Below are 8,964 nucleotides of genomic sequence, written 5' to 3'. Positions count from 1 at the left end.
CATCGTACTAACATATATGAAATTTAATGTTTGTAAATAATTCTAAACGTTATCTAATAAAATATAAAACATTAATATGATAACTATTTCGCATTTCTTGAAATAATTCTTTATTTTTATGAATTTTAATTAGGTTTGAATCCATAAATAGTAATAGGCTTTACTAATAAATTTTACTGCGTCGAAAGTTTTCGTAATATTATAGTTCTTATGATGGATTTGGCCAAGAATTTTTGTTTATAATAAAATTGTAAATTCCTGGACTTTGTACTAACTTTAGACCAATATTTAATAGAACTAATGAAAATAAGTTATAATTTCATTATAACGTATATATTTGTTGAGTTCATTCATTTTCGTAAATTAAACGAGAACGTGATATATATTTCTATAAATTTGATATAAAAACTATATTTATCATAATAATGCATTATCATTATTCATAGGACTTATGTCTATAAGCCACGAATTGGGCCTTTTAAAAGGTAGTCTACTGCACGTAGGGTAATGCTTGTCACATCAGTTTATAATGAAAACATTTGAAGCTTCATTGCAATATAACATTGGAATTGAACAAAAACACATTGAGACTGAGAAAGTAGAAACTTGTTACAATAATAAAATTTAAAGGTAATAAAAATTATATGGTTGAATGAATATGGAAACTTTTACAAAAATCACAGAGCTTTCACAATACAGTATACAATATGCAAGGTCATGGAGCAATACAAAACGTTTCGGTTCATTGGCTGTAGTCTTGCGTGGGCTAACTGCTGAATTCATACCAATAATATAATACCTGTTAAACCAAAATAATACCTGACACAACCAATATAGTAATACTAAATGTTAATAAAATATCAGTTTTCCAAATAGTTTATTTTTTGTACAAGGCCTTTCGAAACAAAAGTTTTCATCATCAGGCGAGTCCACAAATAAATATTTACATAATTTTTTCATAATTAATATTAAAATACTTTATGCCAATATTTTTCTATAAACTCTGTGTAATGTTTTGTATCGCACACTGTTCATCTGTTAAATAGTTTAAAAGTCCGAAAATATTTAACAAAAATTCTGCCAAAAATCATATTGGCAATTGAAAACATTGAAAATATTGAAAACATTTAGTAAAATTAATTTCAATGTGCCGTACGCAATAGGTTGACAATTTTTCGATCTATTTAAGGTAAATTCATAAGTTATACTTGCGTATTGTTAAGAAAAATGAAACGTAGTTTTAAATCAAATAAATTTGCCATTAAATCAATTAAGTAAATTATTTTACCAGACAAATCAAGATAGGCATAAGACAGCCGAGCAGGAGTCAGACACACGTGACGTAGATGCTGCCAGGAGCAGGAGTGACTGTCTGGTTAGCGCTTCCAGCACTGCTGCTAGCTGCCGAGGACCTGGACTCCAGCACCTGCCTCACCCTCGACCCATTCGACAGCGCGCTGCCCCAGACCACACCCTCATCCTACACCCTCTCTTGTAGCAAGGCTGGGAAGATCACGAACCAGGACTCCGTCATCTTCACCATCAAGTCCTCGCGACCTCGGGTCGACTTCCGACGGTTCGTGGTGCAGGCACTGGACCGCGAGAGCGGTGTGGCCCGTGGGCATGTTCGTGGACACAGGAGACGCCGACATCACCGTCGTCAACTGTTTTGGTCGTTCTGAGGTAATGTCTTATTGATGTATGTGGTACTGAAATACAAATAATAGGTTTTACTGAGGATACCAACCAAGTGTTTAGCAATAACTTATGGCTTAAAATATTATAACAGTTAATGATTCACATCTATATTACAGCTGTTATAATATTACTGCTTGATATAGCACTAAGAAATTGCTTTGGAATTTTAAATTTAACCCAAATAAACCAAAAAAAGATACACTAGCTCATTCAGTTAATGAAACAAATTTCCAAAGTTTTAATTATAGAGCATATGGCCATGTAGTTTGAACATTGTACTTGAACACATATGTATAATATACTTCGGAAAAGAATACTGGTCTATAACTCAACCTAATTGCCTCAGCAATAATTCTTTTATCTTCTCCGTTTTAGATTAAAGAAGTCTTGTTTAAGTTTTTACGATGCTGAGCCAGTACACGATATACTGGCTGCCCCATAAGATGTCGGTTGGACTAATGGAGAAATCCTCACTAGTACGAATTGGGACACTGAAACCTATCAGGAAATGTAGTGGTTCAGAGCGAGTTTTGTGTGTTAGTTTTATTCTCACATCACGGTTATAATTACAACAAAGAGTTTCGTGAGACAGCTGTGTGGTATACTGACCATATGATAACTACCAGAGCTGAAGCTGTAACACAGAGGCAGGTATATGATCTGTGATTATTGCCCATCGTATGTAAGGCGAGCACAGCCACAGATGGGATTATTCTAACGTGACAAGTTATAATTCGTCTTCAAAGTTAGGTTTCTTACCTAAATTTTTATGGAAATATTCATCTTTACTGCAATTTTAGCAATATAAAAAAAATGAAATAATGCATGCAAACAGTATAGTTGTACGTAGTTAAAATACGAAGTATTGGCATTAGACGTAGATTGCATAAACTAAAAAAAAAACTAAATAGTGTAATATTTGCACATTGTTTCTGGATAAAACTATGTGCTTATGTTGGCTGAGAAGTAAATACATTCACATAATATGAATAAGATTAATCAAGTGTGAGGCTTACATGGGACCAGTATATAAATAGTATTAAACTAGATGTTCTATCATGAATTATAATCCCCCTGTATGTAAAACAGTATTAAGTGGTAACTGCACTAAGTGGTATTGTGTTACAGAACACTGCGATAGAGTTCGATACAGAGCCGAAGACAGAAGCGCGCATGAGATGGATGCCTGACTTTGACTACGCAGGCAATATCACATTCTTGTAAGCGATTCCATGTAATCTATTAGAGAGTTAAACAAGCAAAAGAGTTATTGTGCTCCATCTCACAATAAACCCAAGCTTGAGGATGAAATGTTGCCAGACCATAGATTATGGACTAAAGTTTGAGTTGTTGCGAAACTTTATTAATATTGCATAGAGTAAGCTTGCATGTTGGCGTGGTAAACCCAAAAACTATATCAATATTTTGTCATAGAGATAAATAAATAAAATGCTATCAAATTTTTAATACATACCAACTGTACAATTAAAATATGTTACCAGCACACTAAACACCAGAAACACAGATGAAATAAAACTAGCTAACAATATTGAGGCATTAATTAATTATTTTAATTCACAGGGTTTTCAATCACCATGGGCCAATTTTACAATTACCATTATATGTGACAATTTTCAATCAATGGTAACATTTGTGTAAGTCGGTAATTAGCTCCCCCACATAGAAGTAGGCTGCCTTGTCGCTTAAGTAACTAACTATTCAATTTATTTCTTAAGAGTCAGCTATGCAGGCACTGCCGTGATTTTAGGCCTATAAGAACTACTTTAAACTTCAAAATTCTAAACACTTGTATGGATTTATTTTCTATCGTATACGTATGAGGCATGTCTCGTTTTATATAAATTATTAATATCCATATGGATGCTGCGTTACTTTTACCAGGTTTTTATTAGTTATTTAAACAAAATTCTAATGTTTTGTAACTTATCGGTTAAATATGTAAAAAGTATAAACGTTACAAGAAAAACAAAAAACCTTTTGGCTATTTACAACTCTCTTCCCGTTCTGATTCTACAACCAAAAATAAGGTTGTAAAAGTACTTAAAGTTTAATATTGTTTTATAAGGTAAAGCTCAAGGTATTACTACAATTTGTTCCTAAACTTATGTTTCACCTTAATTAGTGAGAAACTCGCCGATAAATCGCTAACAAAAAAACATCTCTGTGTGACTCTCACCAGCGAAAGTGAAATCCCGTAGAGATTGCAGTGTCCCACTTTAGCTGGTGCGTATGTAACGTATTGCTTGTGCTCTTGACTAGTCCTAGTCTGTACAGTGAACTCGCTTGGGTACATTTTCTCTAGTCTGAACTTCTTAGTTAACCATTTATGATATAAAGTTTTTGAGTGACAGTCCATTGATGCACTTTTTATGTTTTAAGTGCATGTTTATTTACTAGGTGTTTTCCATTTCAGAAATTAGATGATTGCAAGCATACCCGAACTCCTCAGGAATTAAAAATATTACAGGAGTGTTATTAAATTCTGTTGCTAGATTCTTCTACATTGAAGTTAGAATGGACTACGATACATGATGAATGTTGGAAAGTAACATTGTCCCAGCAGTACAAGTAATTACTCAGGACACTTACAATATTTACCTCCAAGCCAGTGTATCACTACATAATTCTTATACTGGATATGGTTAGGTCGGCATGGTGCTTTGGACTAACCAACTCGCTCACCCGATCTTACCTCTAGAATTTTCTTTTAGGGGTTTTAGAAAAATGAACTAAACCAGATTAACAAAATCTAATGAGTTTATGCTGACTCAACACTAGCCTATAACTAACACCAGAACTGTTGTGTCATCTGAGTCTTGTTTGGGCAATCTTTAGAGTAACTAGCATATATTTTGAGTTCAGAAAAGGTTCAGGTATGATTTTGAATTTTGTTGTGATTATTTATTATTAAGTTATGATAAAATTACTAAATATTCAACAATTGCTGAGAAAAGTATTGATTTTAGTGTTTCTTAAATTACAATTACTCTGAAACACCCCGATTTTTTTAACTGTATTGGGATTAAAGCCCTCTAGTTTATGGCACTGTTCCTATTTTACAAGATCTGTTATAATAAAATGTTACTCGGAGTTTGGTTCGCGACAAACATATTTAGGAGGAGTGAATGTCTGGTTTAGTTATTGTGTACAGTACAATAAAATGGAGTTTCGAAGTACCATACGTAATTTAAGGACAAAGGTATCACACATAAAGACATGGGCGGATGGGCTACGCTTTTACTGTTTGGTCTTTCAATGAATAGAGTTCACCTTTGGAACTAGAGAAACTATTGTATCATGTTACGAATCTCTAGGATCCGATCTCTTGTTGCGGATCTTGACCTTCTTATCAAGATTTATCTCACAGTTGAAGGACGGGCAGAAAAATACACGGATAAATTATGCATTCAATTTGATAGCATTTGAGAGCGTTCCTCTTTCCAAGGCAAGGAACCGGAATTTTGTAAAGGTTGGAAACGGACTATTAAAAGATGTTAGTGGCTATCGCACGGCTCCAGCTGTTGACTGCCTCCATGATCAGGATTTAAAGAACTCAATAATTTCACTTTAAGTTTGCTAGTTTTAATATAACTCGTATAATGGAAGGAAGTAATATTATACTTGTAAAATATATACCATCTTTCATGGAATCCAATGACAATCTTTAATTGCATTACTTTAATAAATGACGTAATTAAAAATAAACTCTTATGTTCTATTGTTACCATTTTGTATTAGGATTTATCCATAGTAATGCGATATATCTATAAAAGTGTACGGTAACGGCAGCAGGTTTATTAGAACCGTATAACGTACTTAAAACTATTTCAATATTAAAGGCATGCAAATAATAAACACAAATTAAGTTTATTCCAACATTGACTTCTTGTAAGTTACTTTAATTTTATAGCATATATATATATATATATATATATATATATATATATATATATATATATATATATATATGCTATAATGGGATAATTCAGTCTATATATTATATATATATATATATATATATATATATATATATAGACTGAATTATCCCATTCCAACTTTATATTGGCAAGTAATATTGTGCTATAGTATTTATATTATTTTTCTGTTTTAGGGCCACAATAGTCCAGTCCGGGGAGATATTCTGGCTGAGAGAAAAGGGAGATTCAATCTCTGTATACAACCCGTGGTAGAAGTTTACATATTATAAGTGATGTTTGTAGATTTTCTTGACTGTAAGTCGTACTGTTTTATTATTTTAAACCCCTCTTTCACGCTAGTCAAATTTCGTTCACGAACAATAAACAAGGAAGAAATCTCTTAAAAGTTATATTTCCACATTTGTAACGAAATTGTTTTACTTACCAAGTTTTAGATTGCAATGCGGATAGAAAACACTAAGAACTGTATTTACTAATGATATCAAACATACTGTATACATTACAATATGGGGAGACTAGTTAAGTGTTAAAGCAAGACCATCTTTTTGTAGCTCCCCGAGTGCTATATAAAAGATTTTTACATTACAAAGTTTATTTTTCAGTGAATAATAAACTAGTTTCCAATATGTTAAAAATCTATTGTATTTTGTCGTCAAAGAGCAATAAATTTGTAATTTTAAATAATTAATTTTGTCTGGTTAAGCAAATTTTTTCGACGAGTTGAATATACAGTGGGGAATAAACAAGGAAAAAAACAGGATGAGTCATTATACGTCTATAAAGTTTACTGTAAAATGGCATTTTATGAGTAAGATAGATATTTTATTTCAATTACAATATTTTACTTGTATAAAAATGGTTTATTGATAGTAAATGTGTTATAAATACAAATATTAGTGTTATTGTAATAACATTTTATACATAGTAGAATTTGTTACATAATTATTTGAAAACTGAGGATATTACTTAAAGAAAACAACGCAATGTTATAACGAGGAAACTATATGAATATGGATGTATGTGAAGGCCAAGTAGATCTGCAGTATCTATTAAATTCATCGAAGGACCAAGATGTGTGTTCAGATACAAAGTTCTATATGAGAGAAGTTAGTTGCGGCCCGCTATGGACCCTGCAGTTCCTCTGTCGCAGTATCGCTCATATGTTACATATCTAATTTGCGGTGGAAATATCTACATGGCAGGAACTTCTTCAAGTACTTTCTTGGATACAGAACCTTATAATAAATCAATAACACTCGTCACTTCTTAGATTCAATATTATTAAATGAAAAGAATTTTACATTATAATATTAAAAAATATAATTCTTCAAATATGTGTGATTGTGGGCTTGTGTGATAATGTGTTTATATTAAGAGTCTTTGATAATGTTTTAAGCACCGACTGTAACAAAATATTAGTGGTTTTTTAATTTAGGTTTTTAGCACAATAAAACAAATTATTTTGAAAGTTGTGTATACTAAGTAATGCTTTCCAAAATAATAGCCCATTATGTACTTCAAAAATACCATACACTAAATTTTTCTAAACGTTTTCTCTAAACACAAAACTGTCAATTTATATAGAATACAATACAATGAAAATTGAGAAAAAACCTACACACAAAGTGTGACTCTAATACCAAGCTTTTCGAAATCTAATTTATAAATGTCTTTTAAAACATATTCATTTACACAATTTTGTTTTCAGAACACAAAAAATATGTTTAATGTTAATGACTTATGTTTAAAAGAAGTGTTAATAATTCCAGGGATAAAACTTAGCACAGTTATACTGATGTTTCGCCACTCAAATTCAACTACTAATGCGATTCGACGTACAAACTATCTGTCATAGTGATCCTCTTTTAGGAAGATTCATTTCTTCGATCATTTAAAAGTGCAGTGTTGTAAACGATGGTCCAAAGTCAAAACTGTATTTTATGGAAACGCAATAGTATAAAAAGAGACAGAGTTTGTGCAAGATTTTTTTTCTACTTTTTGTGTTATTGTAAGTTTAATATCGTTTAGTAATGTAATACCGCATATTTGTAAATTTTACTTCTCAGACCAGCTCGTTCTTTAAAATTAAGTACAGGGACTGTAAGATCAGATACCGTCCTATTGGAGTGACATCTTTTAATAAGCAATAAAACCTGTTAAAAAGTACAGAAATTGTGTATAGTTAACAAACCTTTACACAATGTTACATTTATAATTTAAAAAAGAGAAATATGTTAATAATGACCAGTTTTATTGAAAATGTATGAAACTGTTTTGTATGCTACACACAATGTGAAGGGACCAAACCTGTAAGTGTTGCTGGACAAATGTGACATTTACCAGCAGAACGTCACCGAGACACTTTGTGCAATTTATTGGAAATGTAACTAACTGTGTCCGTAATGTACGTGACATTTCAATAACCTACATTACATTATTGTTGTGTCAACCCAAATAAAGGACATGTTTAACTTTTAAGGCATTATTATACAAGCATTTTTATTGAGGCTTTAATAAAATGAAATGCCTTCAACACCACACTCAAAAGTCTCATCAACATCATTCATTACTTTAGTAGATAGTACAGTAGTATTAATCTATGTTTTATTTGATAAAAATATATTTTCAAAATTCTCCATTTAAGTAGCGAAAATTAAAAGGATTGAGTTACATTTTGATAATTCTACAACTTCCTAAATTTATAACATCCGATTTAAGAAGAAAACTAATTATTTTATGTGATTGAATGGTAAATATTCTGATACCTTTGTAATATTGATGAAGGTTTTTAAACTATGATATAAATTGCTATAGATTTATTAAATAAAAAAGGATAACTATATTATTATATAAAGGAAGATTTTAACGAATATTAAAAATAAACAGTAGTTATTTTGAATTAATTTTGGTTTTTAGAACCAAAATAAATACATTAAAGAAATTATAAATTTAAAACGTTTGGCATTGAAATTGATTGTAATTTTGCAGAATCTAGTTTTGAAAGTCAATCTGTACATATTTAACTACATAATGCTTTTGAAATATTATAGGTCTCACCAAACTTTCCTTTAGGTCAAACGTATTGAAAAACAAAATCAAATTGCTTAAATTTCTATTAGAATAAATAATGAGTAATTCAAAATATTGTTTATCTATTCCAGGTTTTAAAGGTAATTTGTAAAAAAATAATTAAAGTGACTGTTTATTAAATATAAGATTGATATAAATATAATTTTCTAGATCCAAACAAATAGGTTCATCAAAATAAATCAGCAAAAATATTTTTTTTCTTTAATAATGAATCTTT

The sequence above is a fragment of the Homalodisca vitripennis genome, unplaced genomic scaffold (assembly GCF_021130785.1).
Source record: "Homalodisca vitripennis isolate AUS2020 unplaced genomic scaffold, UT_GWSS_2.1 ScUCBcl_89;HRSCAF=1065, whole genome shotgun sequence".
Taxonomy (NCBI): domain Eukaryota; kingdom Metazoa; phylum Arthropoda; class Insecta; order Hemiptera; family Cicadellidae; genus Homalodisca; species Homalodisca vitripennis.
Note: the sequence above shows the minus strand (reverse complement) of the source record.